The sequence below is a fragment of the Phocoena phocoena genome, chromosome 6 (genome assembly GCF_963924675.1).
Source record: "Phocoena phocoena chromosome 6, mPhoPho1.1, whole genome shotgun sequence".
Classification (NCBI taxonomy): Eukaryota; Metazoa; Chordata; class Mammalia; order Artiodactyla; family Phocoenidae; genus Phocoena; species Phocoena phocoena.
In genome coordinates this window covers 46,736,574-46,754,749 of record NC_089224.1, presented here as the reverse complement: position 1 = coordinate 46,754,749, position 18,176 = coordinate 46,736,574, and the positions used below count along the sequence as shown (strand labels likewise).

Here is an 18,176-nt window from a genome sequence, read left to right as displayed (position 1 = left end):
TCTTTAAAATTGTGTGGTTTTTCTTAAGGTGTCATTGTTCTTTATATATTCTGGACTTTTTTTTCAAATTTGTGACTTTTCATTTTCTTGATTGTGTCTTTTGATGGGGAAATATTTTTGAATTTTATCAAGTCCAACTTAACAATTTTTTTTCTTATGACTTGGGTTTTTTGTGTGTCCTATATGAGAATTCTTTGCTTAGCCAAATGTCATAAAGATTTTTCCCCCTAACTTTTCCTCTAGAATCTTTATAGTTTTATTTCTTGTATTTAGGTCTGTGACACAGTTTGAGTTAGTTTTTGTATAACGTGTGAGGTAAGGATCAAGGTTCACATTTTTCCCTTACAGATACTCAGTGTCCAGCACAATTTGTAAAAAGTATCCTTTTCCATTGAATCACATTGACTTCCTGATCAACAGTCAATTGACTGTAAATAAAGTGTTTATTTTTGGATTACAGATTTATATATTCTTAAACCAATGTCACAGTATTTTGTAGCTTTATGATAAATCTGGAAGTTAAGCTGTGTATATCCTCCAACCTTGTTCTTTCACAAAATTGTCTTGACTCCTCTAAGTTCTTTTCCATTTGATAAAAATTTTAGTAATGTTGGGAAAACAGGCATAAACATGGGCTATGCAAGACAAAGGGATGTGTATGTCCCCCTAGGAAGGATTGGAAATTGATTTTGCAACTTCAGCAGGACTGTGCCTCATGCATTAGCCAATAAAACAGCATTTTCTACCAGATTTCCTCATTCTCTCTTACTATGTCTGTTTCTGGTTCTAAGAATATTGAAATATTTCCCTGGGCTTTCCAACCCCTCCTCTGGAGGAAGCAATGCAACAGAGTCCTATTTTGGACATAATGTCCATCTCTGGAAATCCTCATTCAGTGAGGAAACCTCTTCTACCTCTTCATATGAGATGCTGAGCTGTTGCCTTTTTGTCAGAGAAGTTCTTTAGCCCACGTCTATAAGAAGCAAAACTTGGAACTAGTAACACAACAATTCCATAAGTTAACTATTACATATTATAAATTAGCAAACTGAAGTGTAAGTAACTCAGTTATTCCCTTTCACCAATTCTAAGACACATACAGCTCCACATTTTGTTATCTCTGAAATAAGGATTTGTCCCATGATTAAGCATAGTTTAATTGACTGCATTGTTTTCTGCGGAGTGATATATTATATGTCTTTATAGTTAATGGTGTCTTAGATTTAAAGATAAAAAGTTCATCTGTTATACAAAGATGATAATCGTGTTGGAGTGATGTGAAGTTTCAACAATAAATATTGTTAGCTTGTAGAAAATGTGGTAGAATGAATAAAGAGCTGAAATATGAGTAGAAAGTCTCAGTTTCTCTTCCCTTTTTTTTTGAGAAAATAGTAAGGATTTTATTATCAGAACAAGTAAGAGATACAAGCATAACAGAATACATAAATTAATTTTTCTGAATTTTAGACTTTAGGGTCTCTCTATGAAAAGGTCAGTTGCTTATGAGGGCAAGATTCTATTCAACAAACTATAGGCATTTAAAACAATGTTTAAGACAGGGAGTCTTAACAAGGACATAGTCTTAACAATGAGATACAGTGAGAAATAGAAAGCAGTTTTCTTATTTTCTTTTCTTAGTAAGGTGTATATATATATGTATAAAATGTATGAGGCTCATTTTGGGAAAAAAAATGCCTTCATATAGAAAAATCTTAATTTCCTCCATCATCCAGAAAAAAAAGAGTTTCAACCCCCTGGGCCAAACAAGGAAACCAAAATAGGGTGACACTAATTTCACATGAACCTCAAAACTATAATCTGACTGTAGTTACCATCTTCTTTACTTTTAAAAAGTTTAGCATCCTTTTATCCATTCCAAACCAGTACACTGAATCTTCGCCCTTACAAGGTTTTTAACCAAATTGGAATTAAATTAATCTCATTTTAAAGTGCAAAAAAGAATATGTAAGACAAGTGCTTGCTCTGTGTGACACACACAAAAAAGCATCCTTCTAACAGCACTGGCCCAAGAGGTACTACAATAAAACTGGCTGCAGGAAAAGGGATCCATTAAGTCGACTAAAAGGGCAGAAAGAGTCCAGTTTCAGCAAAGAAATGCCTACCAAGTCTGATTTTTAATTGTACCCAGATCTCAAACAGATCTTAGGTGCCCCTAACTGACAAGACCAGAGCACACAGTACCAGCACAGGGTCAAGAGGGCCAGAGTTGTCTAAACTAGTCAGTCAATATCTCTACTCCACTATTTGCCAATGCTTTTTAGGGACATTGCCAGTGGTAATGGAACTGAGGAGCCTGGGTTTTGGAACAACACAAATATTTACCTAATAAGCAATAATCAAAGTGTTTGTTTAGGGTGAATGGTATAAAAATAGGTAATGAGTTATCTCATACATCACTGGTTAATGATTTAGTCTGACTGTAAATTAAAGCAGTACAGAATGGCTTCTTCCATACAATAAAGACAAGCTTTGCACTAGTGTTTCTCAAAAGCCAGTTATATCTCCAGCTCTACCTTCAGTTTAACAACTTAAACCCCAAAATACAAAACCTTTCCTATGGTAAGGTAAAAGGGAACAAGACACCCTCTACCCAGAGTCCCTGGAATAGAAAGAGCTCTAGAAATCAGTAGGCATGAGCACATTCAAGTTAGAGATTATGGATCTGCAGTCATTTTTTCTTCCCTTCTATCACTGGGATGTCCATCTTGGGTGGCTTGAATGTTGCTGGATCCTCAGCCATTCAGATGGCCTCGATCTGGATCAGCTCCATTGGAGAGGGCTTCTGGGCTTCTTTGTAGGCCTGGTGGCAAAACTTGAGTCAGACTTCTGGAGTGGTCTTGGCTCAAAGAAGCTCCATTTATCTGAGTTTCTCTCCTTATACCCACTTACAGAATCCATGGCACTGGGCTTGGGCCAGGTAAAGCTGTGGAAGAACAGTAGTGTAACAGCCTCTGGGTTTCTGCTTAGAGAAAGAGTGAGGGGTGCTGCTAGGGTGGTCTGGGTCGATGCAGGCTGCCTCTCTTTTTTTGTTGTCTCTCCACTGTGTAGCTTTAGTTTGTGGCATGCTTTTACCACTTGAATGTACTTGATCTCCCTCGGTGGGAAAGCCCTTGTGGGGTGTGCAGCCGGCACCTCTCAGCCCTGCATGTTGTTCAAAACAGTGAATGCTCTCCTGGGTCTGCTTTGTGATCAGAGAAGTCGTGATAACATGGGTAGTTCTAGCCTTTACCACTTGTCCACATTGTCAGTGCTATAGGGTCATGGCAGGTGGTGTGCATACTGGCGTCTCCTTAGTCTACTTTGGCAAGGTTCTGCTACTTGTGTCTGGAATCACTGGCTTCCAGGGGATGCTGCCCATAACTGAAGGAAGAGGTAACATGGTGTAGGGCCCTTGAGGGTATTGTCATGGCTGAATGACTGACAGTACATCCTGGTGGGGAGGGACATCTTGCCTAGAGGCCCACTAGGCTCAAGGGCCAGGCCTTTGGAGTTCTCTCAAAGCCATTGAAAGACTGGGATCCAGGTGCTTTAACTGTGTAGAATTCTGGAGCTGGGTCCCTACGACCACAGTGAAATAATGTGACAATCATGCTGACAAATATTCATGAGGGACATTGTCCAGCCACCCAAATTAGCAAAGCTTCCCTGGAAGAGTTTATCCAGAGGTTCTGTTTCTCTGCCACTGTGGGGCTGCCTATGGCCTGAGCTCCAGCGCTAGAAGGCTTCAAAGACCCATGTCTGTTGGATGTGGTGCAGTTGGAACCAAGCCATGGTGTGCTGGCCACAAAACGTGTTCAGGCCTCGGGCACTGATCGACAAGTGCTGGCTGCCACGAGGCTCAGACTCCGCCATTAACTTTGCCCTTGAAGAGCTAAGTGACATTGGGTAAAACACAGTATCTCTGAACCTCAGTTTCCTTGTCTTAGAAAATGAGAATAAAATACCTGCTCTCTCTACTTCACAGGGTTCTTATTACATCAAACAGCCCTTGTTCTCATTGGTTTTATGAGACAGTGTAAGTGTGTGAAGTAAAAGAATGCGTGTGAAAATATTTTTTTAAGTTTTAAGGGGCGCACAAATGTAAAAATAACTGCTTATGATTTTAATAGTAAATCCAGGCTAAAATGTCATCATTTTTATGTTCAATTAAAGTCAACCAACATTTCTGAGGCCCTGCTTTTGGACCTGACCCTTTGGGAAGGAATGTTAAGTTGTACGCACACACCTTAGGTACGGAAAGGCAATTTTCCTTTGGCAAGCTCCCTGCCCCCCAAAGCAAAGATGTGTGGCAAAGAATTAGAAACCATTGTCCTGGGATACTGTAGCTTTTCCTCCTAAGAACCACACTTTGATTCTTGCTAATCCACCTCTCATTAGAAATGTGTATAGGAAAAAAGAGGTGGGTCCCTTAGCTCAGGGCTAGAGGTAATTGGCAGAACACAGGAGAGTCAGTGATGGACGGCAGGGGTAGAAAAGAAAAAGAGGGACCTGGGAATTGGAGAGAAGAAAAGACAATGTACAAAGAAAATCAATCCTCCCAATTGTGGCGTGTGGAGAGAAGGAACCAAGCTATAAAAATGGAAAGTGAGGACCTCAGATTCAATGTTGGATGCCAGGTGGACATGGCTTGAAAAAAAATGAGGCTATTATCACTGAAGTCCATTTGATAGAGCTTATGTGTAAGAGTTAAGCAATGATCACTCTTGTCCAAAATCATAAAATAAGGTGCCAGGGTGATTTGTCACTCTGCTCTTCTAATAAACCCCAACTTTAGGAAGCATCTATAAACTTGGGCCTCACCCTAAAAACTCTTTACTATGTCATTGTAGATTAGTCCAGTCTCTGGCACATAGTAGGCATTCAATAAGTGTTTGATAAATAAACCAAAAGATTGCAGACCTACTTAGGTTAATTTATGTTTTCATGGGGTTGGAGGGTTCAAAGCTAGAAAAGAGCACATTTCCCTCCTCATTCTTTTATTTCCTTGAACGTGAGACTCTCAATTAAGACTCCTCCAGTCTCCATACAGGTCTTTCTCCACTTACAATGGGATTACGTCCCAAGAAACTCATCGTAAGTTGAAAATACCGTTAAGTCCCCGAAAATTCACTTAATACACCTAACCTACCGAACATCAGAGCTTAGCGTAGCCTACCTAGGCTTATATTAGCCTACACTTATATTAGCCTACAGTTGGGCAAAATCATCTCTCACAAAGCCTATTAATAAAGTGTTGAATGTCTCATGTAATTTACTGGATACTGTACTGAAAGTGAAAACCAGAATGGTTGTGTTTGGGTTGTTCATCCTCGTGATGGCGTGGCTGACTGGGAGCTGTGGCACTGCCACTGCCCAGCATCACAAGAGTATTGTATTGCATATCGCTACCCCGGGGAAAAGATTAAACTTGAAAGTTCCAAGTATAGTTTCTACTGAATGCATATTGCTTTCTCACCATCATAAAGTCAGACCATTTTAAGTTGTCAGGGACCGTCTGTAGATAATTTAATAATAGCTGGTACTTATTTAATGGTTGTGTTTGGCACATGTGTGCTTGAGATGTTCACATGATCTCAGTCAATCCTTGCAGCATAAGTGAGCACATAATTATGGTACTTTAAACATGGAGAAAGTAAAATTCAGGGAGGCTGCCTTTAGACAGGGTAAGTAACTTGGCAAAAGTCACACAGCTAGTAAGTTGCATATGGGTTTCTGTAATTATTTTAGTAGAAAGGGCACTAGGAATTGAATCTTTATAACCACATTTGTCTAAGTGGTTAGAGCCAGAAAAAAGTGTGTACAATGAAGGTAAGGTATCATTAATACCTGAGCACTGTTGGCAGTGACCTTAAGAACAGATGGAATGGCTAGGGCAGAGGCTTTCAAATGCTTCTGATGGCAACCAAAGTAAGAAATGCATTTTAAATTCTAACACATACACACACATGTGCGTCTGCACACACTCACACATACCTATATACATAACTGAAGTAAAACTTTAAGCAGTGCTTACCATCACTATGTGCGATGCATACTAATTTTTTCTGTTCACTTTTCTTCTCTTTCCTTCCCTTCTCTTACATTCTATTCTACTCCAGTGTTTTACATGCTGGTTGGGACACACTTACTTGACTTCACTATACACTAATAGGTTATGATCTGCAGTTTGAAGACCCCTGAGCTAGAAAACAATAAAGGTGGTAGAAGGAGCATGGACCTTTGATTCAGACAGTTGTGGGGATTGAATCCTGGGCTGCTATTATATTAACTGTGTGGGCTAAAGCAAGCAACATCTTCTTTTGAGCTTTTGTTTCTCATCCTTAAAGGGTGATAATGATACCTACTTCAAAGGGTTATAGAGAAGAATGAGCAATGAATATAGGCATCCACCCTAGCACGTAGCTTGTCTCCCAGAAGGACGGTGACAGCCACGTACCGATGCATTTAAGAATGTAGAGTGCTCGTCCTGGCACCAGCTAGCTGTGTGAGTTGATGTAAGTAATTTCTTGAAGCTTCTCTCTAAGTCATATAATTCCTCTAAGCTTCAGTTTACTCATCTGTAAAAAATGGGAGAAATAGTAGTACCTACCCCATAGGATTGTTTAAGAATTAAATGTGATAACACATGGAAAACCCTTAGCACAGCACCTGGTGCTTAGTATGTGCTCAATAAACTATTATTGGCTATATTAGCTGTTGAACAAATATATCTGTTATTACTGTCCAACCACTTAAGGCTAGCCTGAACTCCCCAGACTAGGTTACAATATCTATTCTGATGATACAAACTCAGGATTGTGTGTGTGCATGTGCACATGTGTACGTGTGAAATTGGAATTGCTGTTAACTTTGTTCACCAGTATTTTCTAGAGGCCAAAACAAACTTGGCTGCAGCAGTGGAAATCATTTTAGTAAAGAAAGGTTAGTTCCAAATTGGATTCCCTCTCCTTGTTCTTAAGTATTTCTACAAAATCCAATCTTTGGCTTGACATTAAAGGCTTATTTTCAGTGAGCAGACTTCACACACCAAAAAAAAAAAAAAAAAAAGAATTAAAGAAAAAGAGAGAAAAGAACATGACTGTACACACTAAGTAGTGGGAAGTGAGTTGAATTCTTCTGAGGTCAGTTAAGGAACTCTGTGGCATGGCCCCTGCCCAAAGCCTTACTCCTTCCCACCTGTGAGGCAGCCTCATGGGATTCATGCTCTGTGTAATCCCCTCCTCCTGTTGGGCTGGACCTAGTGACTCACTTCTGACTAAGAGGATAAGGTGGAAAACACAGTGTACGACTCAGAGATTAGGTCATAGGAAGCAGTGTGGTATTGCCTCCCTCTCTTCTGGATTCCTTGCTCTGGGAGAAGCCAGCTGCCGTGTTGTGCCCCATGGAAAGGTGCATGTGATGAAGAGGTGAAGCCTCCCACCAATACTCATGTAAGTGAGGTTGGAAGCTGATCCTGCAGCCCCTTCAAAGACTACAGCCCCAGCCAATAGTTTGTGACTTCACCAGAGACCCTGAGCCAGAACGATTCACACAGGTGCTCCCAGATTCAGGACTCTCAGAACTTGTGAAATAATAACTGTTTTTTCAAGTTGCTAAGCTTTGGAGATGATTTGTTATATAGTAATAGTGACTACGCTACCCTTGAATCCCACTTCACAGCATCTCTGTGTTCCATCAGGCAGTTCAGTATTCATTCAACAATTCCCTCATTCAGTCCATGAACTTTTATGAATTGTTCACCATGTGTCAGGCAGTGTAATGACCTTCAGATCCTAACTTGAAGGAGATTACAGTCCAGTGGTGGAAATAAGCAGACTAAAAATTAAAAGGCGAGCTGCATGCTAAATGCCACCATGTGGTTTTGTTTTGAGGGCTTTGGGAACTCAGAGGAGGAAGTGAGAACTTCCAGCCTGGCCAGATGAGAGAGGGATGAAAGAGGGAGGGGATGGCACTTAAGCCTTCATACTAAGGTGTGATGGCTTTGTAATGAGTCACCTTGTCTAGGCTGACTACATTTTCCAGAATTCCTTTTCTTCTACATTTCTGTTTAGAGTGGGCCACAAAGGAGATTCTTGCCGCAGGCAGAAGGGAAGCAACAGCCAATCTGTGGTGCACACATGTTGATGCTATTCTGCTAACTCACCTTGTTAGTGTGAAGCAGCAGCCAGGCCTGCAATTTCTCTACCTTCCCTTGCGCCTTCCTTCAGCTTTTCTGACTTCTGGGTTCAGTGTGTATGTTTAGCTCTGTGATAAAGAGCTTTTGCTTCTGAAGGACACTTTCATCACCAAAGTGAAAAGCAAGACCAGACAAGGTTTCAGCCCTTCTTTGTTTCTGGGATGCCAGCCTTCCTGACTGCTTGGAGCTCCAGCCTCAGATATGGAGACAAGAGCCTTACAGATACTGCTCTACCACCTCCCACAATTGTGTAGTCCAGTTCCCTGTGACAGACATGAGAGAAAATATGAACAGGTGAAATGAAAAAAAGCATTCGAAGCAGAGGGAATAGCATGAACAAAAACATGGAAGGGAACAGTACGAGTAATACTTAACCACTGGCATGCCATTGCTACTGACCAATCAGAACAAACTCTGGCTCCAGCACTGACCAATCAGAATGAAGCAGGGTCCTCAAGGGCCCTGATTGTGTCCCCTTCAATTACTGGATTATGGAGACTATCTGAGAAGTCTAGGTGGCTCTTGTGGTTAAGGCATTTGGAGGATCTATCAGAGATGGGGCTATTCACCAATTGGAACAGAAATGTTTTAATATTTTAACAACTGGTACTATTATACTAGTGCATTCTAGCTGTATGGCAGCTCTGAAAAAACATGTGAGGCATATGTGATGAGGAATGAGTTTTTAATGTGACTGGAACGTTGGCTGGCTTGGTGTGTGGCTGTAGTTTTAAACCCCAGTTACTCAAGTCAATGGAATTGATGAAACTGATTTAACCTGCTGTATCTTATGTGGCCATAGTCATAGTAGCTATTAAAACTGTTCTGTGGATAAATTGAATTTAATCCAATTACAGAAGACCAGGACCCTATCCCTTCACTAAGTGAGGGTTCAGAGAACAGGAATTTTAGGCTCTCTTCTGCCGTTGACACACTGTATGCCGGACAAGTCACTTAACACAACCTATCCTGGAGCCAGAAAGCAGTGACTTCACTTGGCCTTTCTTCTCTGTAATTTTCTGGGGATCTGAAATGCTTTTCCATTCTTGAAAACTTTGCCCTTCAGCTTTGGAGTAAAGATGAATTTAACCCAGGAAGCTTGCTCTGTATTTCACTGCCTCATCACCAGAATTTTAGTCTGGCAATTCCTTCGTATGAGTTGATCCATTATTGTCCTGCTCTCTCTAGAGAGCATCACAACTGTGTAGTTTATCCCTCCTTTTGATCTCTCAGCAAATCACTTGCCAGGTATTCCTTTTATACCCTGTAATGTCCCCTGGTACTTAGAATTCTCTGTACAGCAGGTGCCTAATATCAATACTTATTTCATATATCACTTTGGTAAATTTTCCATCTCCAAATGAAAGTCAAACAGGACATTCTAAACTAAAATATTTAAGGATTTTGGATTGTGTATAGCTCTGTATTGTCTCTGTGTCCCTTCCACTAGCATGAATAATTAAGGATAGATTTGGACCCCTGTGTGTGCATGCCCATAATAATATATGTGAGCATATAATAATGATGTATAAATTAAATCTTTTTGCTTCCAATGAAAAGGCAGCCTTGTTCAATGATGAGTAAGTATGAATACAAAGAGCACTTCAGCATACTTAGAGCCACTGATGTCTCTTGGATAAGATCAAACTACCAGAAATTAGTATTTGTCATTAAAAGAAATTCAAATCATAAACAGAAAAAATAATACAGTCAACACTGAGATACTTTCAAAATTCTTCTAGGGCAGTTGGGCTTAATTTGCACAGTTGAAGCCCATCCTCGCTAATAAACATGTCACCATTGAACTCATTGTCCTTTTGGGAAATGAGAAATACAAGTTGAATGTTTATAGGGAAAAATAAACACAGGAAAATATTGGTCTATGGTTAAAAACAAACTTTGAAATCCAAACAAAAAAGTGGATATGCTGACCAACAAAATGGTAGTGTCTGAATGCAATTGCTGAGAATTTGGGATTTTGAATACAAATTCTTTCCTCTCAAGCAATTGAATTAGTAGAAGAAATTAAAAATGAACAGAAATGACTACAAACAAAAGTCTTATGGCTTTTACAATTACTACAAAGCAAATTTTCCTTCTTAACCGTGGAAAATTGTTCAGAAAATGATGAGGTAGGTTTTTGAGCTTTTCTACTTGTCTTGTTTTCATGTTTAGCAAATATACATTTAATTATATTTGAATATACTTACTGCAACTATAGGTGAAAAAAATGAACAAGTTCATTTAGCATGACCTTATGAAGTGTACAAAGCAAAGGAGAATGAGAATTTTTTTTCTCTCCATTCTGTTTCCCGGGAATAAATCATAAGTTGTTCACTGTTATTGAACCATTTTTCAATAGTTCACCTCCCAGCATTAGCGTGAATAAATTTCTCCTCTCAGTATAGAAAGCAATTCACCGTTTCCTTTCTCTCTCTTAACCACATCCAATCCTTCAAGTTCACTTGTTCTCTTACACATAGGTGTATATAGTTCTTAATTCTTAGCAGACTTCTCATTCCCCAGTAGAAAGAAAGTCTCATCTATGCCAGTGTTCTTTAGTTAGAATTGGTCTTCTGAGTCCATATTTTGCTTCCTGTCAGTTCCTTTCATGAAGAGCATCACAGAAGCTTTATTCATTAGCATTCTGAGTGGCTTCTCTACCGTGGGGGTAGCTCTAATGTGATTTATATTTAGTTCTTCCCATGCTTCTAGTTCTTTACATCAAGCCCTCCTATTAGCGGTGAGATGAGTGAGCAAATTGGAAAAGGTTTTGAACCCTTGGTGAATTTCATCCTAAAATATACCAGAATGCTATAATCTGTATGCAATCTTCATTAAGAACTCCCACCACCTGCTTGCTGAAGCCACAGCACAGCTCCACTCATAATCACCATGCAGGGGGCAGCATTAGTTAACGTCATTAGACAAATGTTGATCTTCTTTTGCATGTTCATTAGCACCAGGTGGGAAGAAGCTGCTAGATACAGGCGGGGAACTTTTGGGGATGATTCAGGATTATGCATCATTTAATTATCTAACTTTATGAGCATCCTTAAAAAACCAAAGAGGCTAACAAAGAATTAATTTTCTGTTTTTGTTTTTGTTGTTTTTTTCGGATACCGCAGGGTCAGTGTCAGTTTCCAGCCTCACTAAAGAAAGTAGAGGATGATCTTTACTAGTGTGGCACTGGGCAAGTCACTTAACCTCTCTGTGTCTCATATTCCTCATCTATAAAATAGTAATTTTATCTGTCTCATAGGGTTGGTATGAGGATTAAATGTGTTAACACAGATAAAAGCATTTTGAATAGCACCTGGTTAGGTGCAGTTAGCATCATCACCATAACCTTTTGCTAACTCTTCTTTAACATTGTTCATCTAAACACTGGGGAGCCCACAGTGCCCAAAATAGAATCACAGAGAACGATTTGACTCTGAAGCACAGCGGCTTCTCTTGTTCTTTTGTTTTTAAACCTACATTCTTGGAGCACTTCCTAAGTGCCAGTCATTATGCTAAGCTCTTTGCAAACATTTTCTCATGCAAACCTCACAACAAGCCTAATAGGATAGACACTGTTATAATTTCCATTTTATAGATGAGGAAATTGGAGTTTGGAGAAGTTAATTTGCTTATAGAATTAAGATCTGCAGAATCTAAGAAGTGGGTGGACTTATTTCATATTAACCTTAAGGTGTTGTATTCACCTTAAGACTAACTGTGATAGAGTTTTTAGAGCTAAAAGGACCTTTACACTTAACATAATCCATATGAAGGAGTTAAGGCTCAGAAGTTAACAACTTAAGCCAGGATCACACAGCCAGTTGTGACCAGCCAGGACCAGAATATTTGCAGGAATACCTGTCTCTACAATGCACTGCTTTTTATTTTAATATTATTTTACATAATTAATAGATCTCTTTAAGTGTGAAAATACTTAATCTATGCATTACTTTCAGGGCATGAGTTTCTTCAGCAAGGAAATCATATGCTTAAATGGAAAATTAATTGAAGGGAAGAAGAATACTTCCGTTAGGTTTTTTACTTAATTTAAAATTAAACACAATTGCTTTAAGTGAGCAACATCTTAAAAGATGGTGTTAAAATCATACCCCAGAAGCCAAAAATATGATAATAAAAGGTTTACAGTGCCTGCGTTACCAGTCTGCAATCCCATTTTCTCTCCAATGTTTATAACTAGCATGGAACTGAGAGAATTAAGAACAGTCTTCTTTCAGCTTCTCTAAGGCTTGTTTTAAACCTGAATTCCTTAAGGCAGGGGAGAAAAGGGAATTCCCTGTTTCTGCATCCGCCACCCCCATTGCTCTTAACACACACGCGCGTGCACACACACACACACAACTACTTTTCCCAGAATGAAATCTACTTTTTTCATCTATTCTTTCTCGCAGCCTGCACTCCCTCCCCCAAATCTCTCCCTCCAAACCTAAATTTCAGAATTTGACTCAGTGACATTCTGTCAAGATCAAAGTCAAATGATAATTTCCATGAAAATTAAAGTAATTTCAGTCTCCCTCTCTCCCTGAAAGCCTGGGTCTCGTGCCAGTGAAACACTATAAACATTCCACATTTCCCCTTCTCCTCAGGACCAAACCCCATGCTCCCTCTTTTTTCTTCTGGCATCTCTTCTCTTCAAGTGCATTACTGCTTTTCCGCAGAGATGAATTTGAAGCTGAGCATTTCTGCAAACAAGATTTAGCTACTTTTAGTCTGTCTCTGGCTCTCTCTCTCTCTGGGGTAAGCAGTGGCTGTGAGGCTTGAGGCTGAGGTGAGAATAAAGGACCAAGAAGGGGCAGGGGAGAAAGTTAGAAGATGGAGTGCTGGTGGTGGTGGTGGTGTGAGGATGGTGGGAGATGAAGTGGGGATATAGGAAATTGGTATTTAGTGACTTTCTGTATGTCAGGTATCACTGTAGGTATAAGAAAAAATTTTTATTTTACATATGAGTAGCCTCAAACTCATGGAAGTCGTTTCAAATTTTCATTGTCAAAGAGCTTATAAAGGGCCTAGTTAAAATACTAACCCCTTGCTGTCTGACCCCAGAGTCCAGGTTTTGTACAGAAGTATGAGGTCAGTGGCATAAATATGGGGAGGACTGGGAGGGGCTGTACGCCACACCGTGACCCCACCATTACACACTGCTGGTGACTTCCTTCACACGTCTTTATGGTGAATTATCCAACTGACCTTGTATATAACAAAGGGACCAAAAGCACCTGCAAACTAGAGTTTGGACAAGGACCTTACCCTCTCATTGCCTCACCCTCCCTCCGTGCACAATCATGTATATGCTCAAGTAGCTCCTTGTGCAGGGGGGCAGAGGAAGTTCTGATTTTGATCTTAAAGTGGAAGGGGACCCTTTCTGAAATCACTGATGCGTTCCAGGAACCCTCCCACAAAGTCATTGACTGGAGGAGTGACTTCATATTTCCCTTTGACCAAGATGTTACCTGGGAAGTTTTGTGCATTTGAAAATCATTTTCCCCCTCAAGAAATGGAATAGTAATTTCTCCACTTAGTTAGGAAACACTCTCAGAAAGGAAAAATGCAGTATTTTTTTTTATTTGAGAGGAAAATATCAAATTCCTAACATAGGAAATCTCCCTAGAGTCTACCTTCAGTAGGAAAGCTCATTTTGTATTTTGCAAGTTTTATGAGAAAAGCATTCAGCTCTAATAAGTAGCTATTTGAGTATTATTCCTTGTGTGTTAAATTCATTTGTTGAGACTAACATAATACCATGGGATGGAGACTGGTCCCAGTAGGAGTTAATAAGTCATCCTGGGGATTATGACATGAAATGTTCAGATATCCATTATTAAAAATGAATCTGTTTTCTTTTGCTACTTTTCTTCCTAGTGGGGAAAAGAAAGCAAAGGAAAAGTACCGTATAGATTCCACTAAAACAAACAAACAAACCAAATCCTAGAGCGTATATTCAATAAAATCTTGGCTTGACATAAGGTCCTGATTTGGTAATATGAGTCGGCAAGTGGTTTTCCTGATCTAGTTGGATAGGAATATAAGGAAATAGAAGTCAGAATTAACATTTAATGAGCACACTACCCATGCCTGTTGCCATGTAACTTTACAACACTTGCTCTCCCACTCCTATTCTGAGCTCAGCCTTGTGACTTGCTTTGGCCGATGGAATGTTAACAAATGTGATGCAAGCAGAAACCCGAAAGGTGCTTGAGTTTCCACTTGTTCTTGTACCCTGCCATTGCCATGAGAACATGTCTGTGTTAGCCTGATGGAGGATGAGAGACACACGGAACAGAGTTAAGTCATGCCAGTTACCCCAGCTGAGACAATCTAGATTAGTCAACACCCAGGCAATCCGTGAACATATAAGCAAGTCCAAGACCAAAAGAACTGCTTAGCTGAGCCAAGATCAGCAAAGCTTCTGAGCACACCTCCCAGATGCATGAGTAATAAATGTTTATTGTGTGGTTTGTTATGTAGTATTATTGTGGCACTAGATAATCGATAGAAAACCTACAGTGAGGAAATGGTTTCTGGATATCAAAACACACTGTAATTGTGTTGCATGTTATATGCAAGTGACAGTAGGGACTTGTGTTAAGGTTGACTGTAGCCCTGTGTGAATGAGCCACATCCAGGTAAGTAGCGGAAGGGGTTTCACTTAAAAGATGAGATCATTTTTGCACCATTTGCTCAGGGAAAAGGAGTCTCTCTCCAGGTGGAAATTAAGATTAAGGATCATAGTCAGGTGGATGTTATGATAGGATCTCTCTTAGGCAGGAGCTTTTGTCTAGGAGGTTGTTTCTCTATGGTCCATCCAGAATGACTTTAGCTGTGCAGGTATTGACCAGGAGGTGAGAATTGGTGGACCCAGGTGTTTCCATGTGACCATGATGATGATGATGATGGCAGCTGACTCTTACTGAGCAGGTTGCTTATTATGTCCCAGGTGCTATACTCAGCCCTTGATATATATTAGCTCATTTAATCTTCATAACAATTCTATCAGATAGGTATTACTTTTTCCCCCATTTTATACAGGAGGAAACTGAAGCCCAGAGCTCTTAAGTGACTTGCCAGAGACAAATAAGAATGAAAGAATAGGGCTTCCCTGGTGGCGCAGTGGTTGAGAGTCCGCCTGCCGCTGCAGGGGACACGGGTTCCTGCCCCGGTCTGGGAAGATCCCACATGCCACGGAGCGGCTGGGCCCGTGAGCCATGGCCACTGAGCCTGCGCGTCCGGAGCCTGTGCTCCGCAACGGGAGAGGCCACAACAGTTAGAGGCCCGCGTACCGCAAAAAAAAAAAAAAAAGAATGAAGAATAGAGCTGGGTGGTCACAAATCTGGCTCAAGAACCTCTATGCCAAAGGGCTTATGGAACCAAATAGACAAGTTGAGTTGGGACCAGAACTTTATACTTTGTAAACTGGGCTGTTTATATTCCTTGTATGTAGTTTCTGACTCTGCATGGGAACAAATTTCATCCCACATGAGACCAATATCATGGTGGCAACAGGAAGAGAATAGACAGATCTAGAGTTGGGAGTGAGAGCAAGAGAACAAGAAGAAAACCTCGATGGGAAGGTGAAGTTGGGGGACAAGGTCAAGTGCCCTCAGTCAGGGGCTTACCTCACTCACTTTCCCTGGGAGATTCTCTACCTGGTGCTGTTTCCTTAGAGGTTCTGGGTTTAATTTTATTGAAGAAAGTGGAATTTCCTTATGTTTTGTAAGTGCCAGGCACTTTTCTAAGCATTTCACATACATTATGCATTGAATTTTAACAACCACCCTCCAATGATTAAAGGTATTTTTAGCCTTAGTTTCAAAGATCCGTGCTATTCAAAATGCAGTTCCTGGACTGGGTGGCAGGCAGTGAGCTCTTTCTTTCCAGTCCACAGTGAGATGAGACACTGACAGCAGGTGTCTAGAGACTTTTAACAATTAGAGTAATTTTTTGACTGTTAAATCTAATCATCTAAAAAGAGTGTATATTTTATGTCTATGCTTTTTATTTTCCTGGTAATTAATTTCAGTGAATTTTACATCAGTATTCTTCCTCAAATAGATTGGAAATTTAAGAAATATGGTTTAAGAAACATGTCTAGATAATAGAACTGAGGCTCAGAGAAATGGAGTAACTTGCCGCAGTTTTAGTCATTAAGAGGCAGGGCAAGACTCAAACTCAAGTCCTAATCCAATGCCCATCAACTCACTTTATTTTTATTAAAATTAACATCCAACTTGACTAAACTGTGCCTGCCCATACCTGCCTATTTAAACAATGACACTAAGCTTGATTTTGCGAGGCTGAGAGGAGGGTGGTAGGCACTGGGCCTTTCTATTGCTGGTCAGTCGAGTCATTCCAGAGCATAGAAATTGGACTTGAGAGCTGGACTTTATCAGAATGATGCTACCCATGTGTTCATGTAGTAGACACACAGCCATGGCATGATTCATGTAGAATCTCTTGGAAATAACAGCAAAGCTTTCTCCTTTGCTCCTTCTGTGACTCCCTAAAGGAGAAAAATAGGAAATACATAAAATTCTCATTTAAGAAAAATTGTCTAACAGACCCTACATTTAGTGAAGCAGTTCATTTTGTGGTTTAAAATTCAAAGGAATTTCTTCCTATCATCTGTTAAAAATACAGTCGTGTAGTGATTACCACGAAAAGTAGTAGATAGACATGGGCTCTGGAGCAAAAGACACATTAGACTGGGGTCCTGCCTTTGCCATTGTCTTACTCTGCAATCTTGGCATCATGCTAACATTTCTGAACTTAGTTTCTCATTTGTAAAATATGAATAATTCATACCTCATAGGATTTTGGGATAATTTAATAAGGTAACTTATGTAAACTGCTCTCATCAAGTCTGAAGTAGGAGGATAATTACATCAGATGCCCCCAAACCAAATCCATTTAACCAGCTTGTTTGAGATCCTTTCAAATGCTGTGGCTGTACAACCTCTTAATAATTAAAAGTTTTTTTTTCTTTTTTTTTTTAATTAGTTACTCAGCAAGTAGGGTTTTTTGGTCAAGGAATGAAACAAGGTCATTTGACTCAATTGTAAAAATTGAATTAACTGAATGATTTGCATGTTTTGTTTCCGTACACAGAGTCTAATAATTCAGGATGATATTCTGGTCTATTGCACATTGAAAAGTGATTTCATTGAGTCTGTGATGTACTCACCTTCATAGATTACTGATAATCTTATCTCATAAGGATGTTGGGAGAGTCAATTAGATTATGTAATATATACGTGGTACATGATAAGCACTGAATAAATATATTTCCCCCGTATTCTGCTTTATTTATAAGTGCTGCTGTTTTTAGGTCAATGCCACTTTATAGCATTTGATTATATATAATCAAATAGTACTTTTCTTTTAATTTAAGACTTAACAGGATGAAATTATTTGTACTTAGAAGGTAGAGATATGGGCACCTGTGATTTAAAGCCATTATGAATTTGCCTTGAAACGCTATGGTGAAATTTCTCCAAATGAATGATAATCAAATCTCTATGATAAATGATTCCCAAGGTCTGCACTCCCAACTAGTTTGTGAAGCAGCATTGAGCCTTTGGCATTTCCTCAGTAATTTGTCCCTAAATTGTGTCAACGAGTGCTTGTGTACTTTTTAGAGTTTTACCTGTTTTTGCCTTTAACCATTCCAATATCCATTTCTGAGCAAGACACAAACCTGTGCTTTAAACTGTTAATTGATTTTCCTTGCAACATCCCATGGGTCTGAAGTCAAAAGCCTCTTTCAGGAGCTCATTATAGGCAACATTGGAAACTATTTCCGAAACTAAACCATATAGGATTAGTTAGAAAACCACCTGGAAATATTGGATAACTTTATTTCTATCACCCGGCTGTCACTTTGGTTGAATCCACAGCTTTTAGATCCTTCCAGAGTACACAAAATAACCAGCTCACAGGATTATTTAAGCATTAAATGAGATGA

At 39.7% G+C, this 18,176-nt stretch overlaps 1 pseudogene; it reads right to left on the bottom strand.

Moving 5' to 3' along the window:
* Positions 1-2,637: 2,637 nt before the first annotated feature.
* LOC136124722 (putative monooxygenase p33MONOX pseudogene) lies at positions 2,638-3,468 on the bottom strand (annotated as a pseudogene).
* Positions 3,469-18,176: the final 14,708 nt, after the last annotated feature.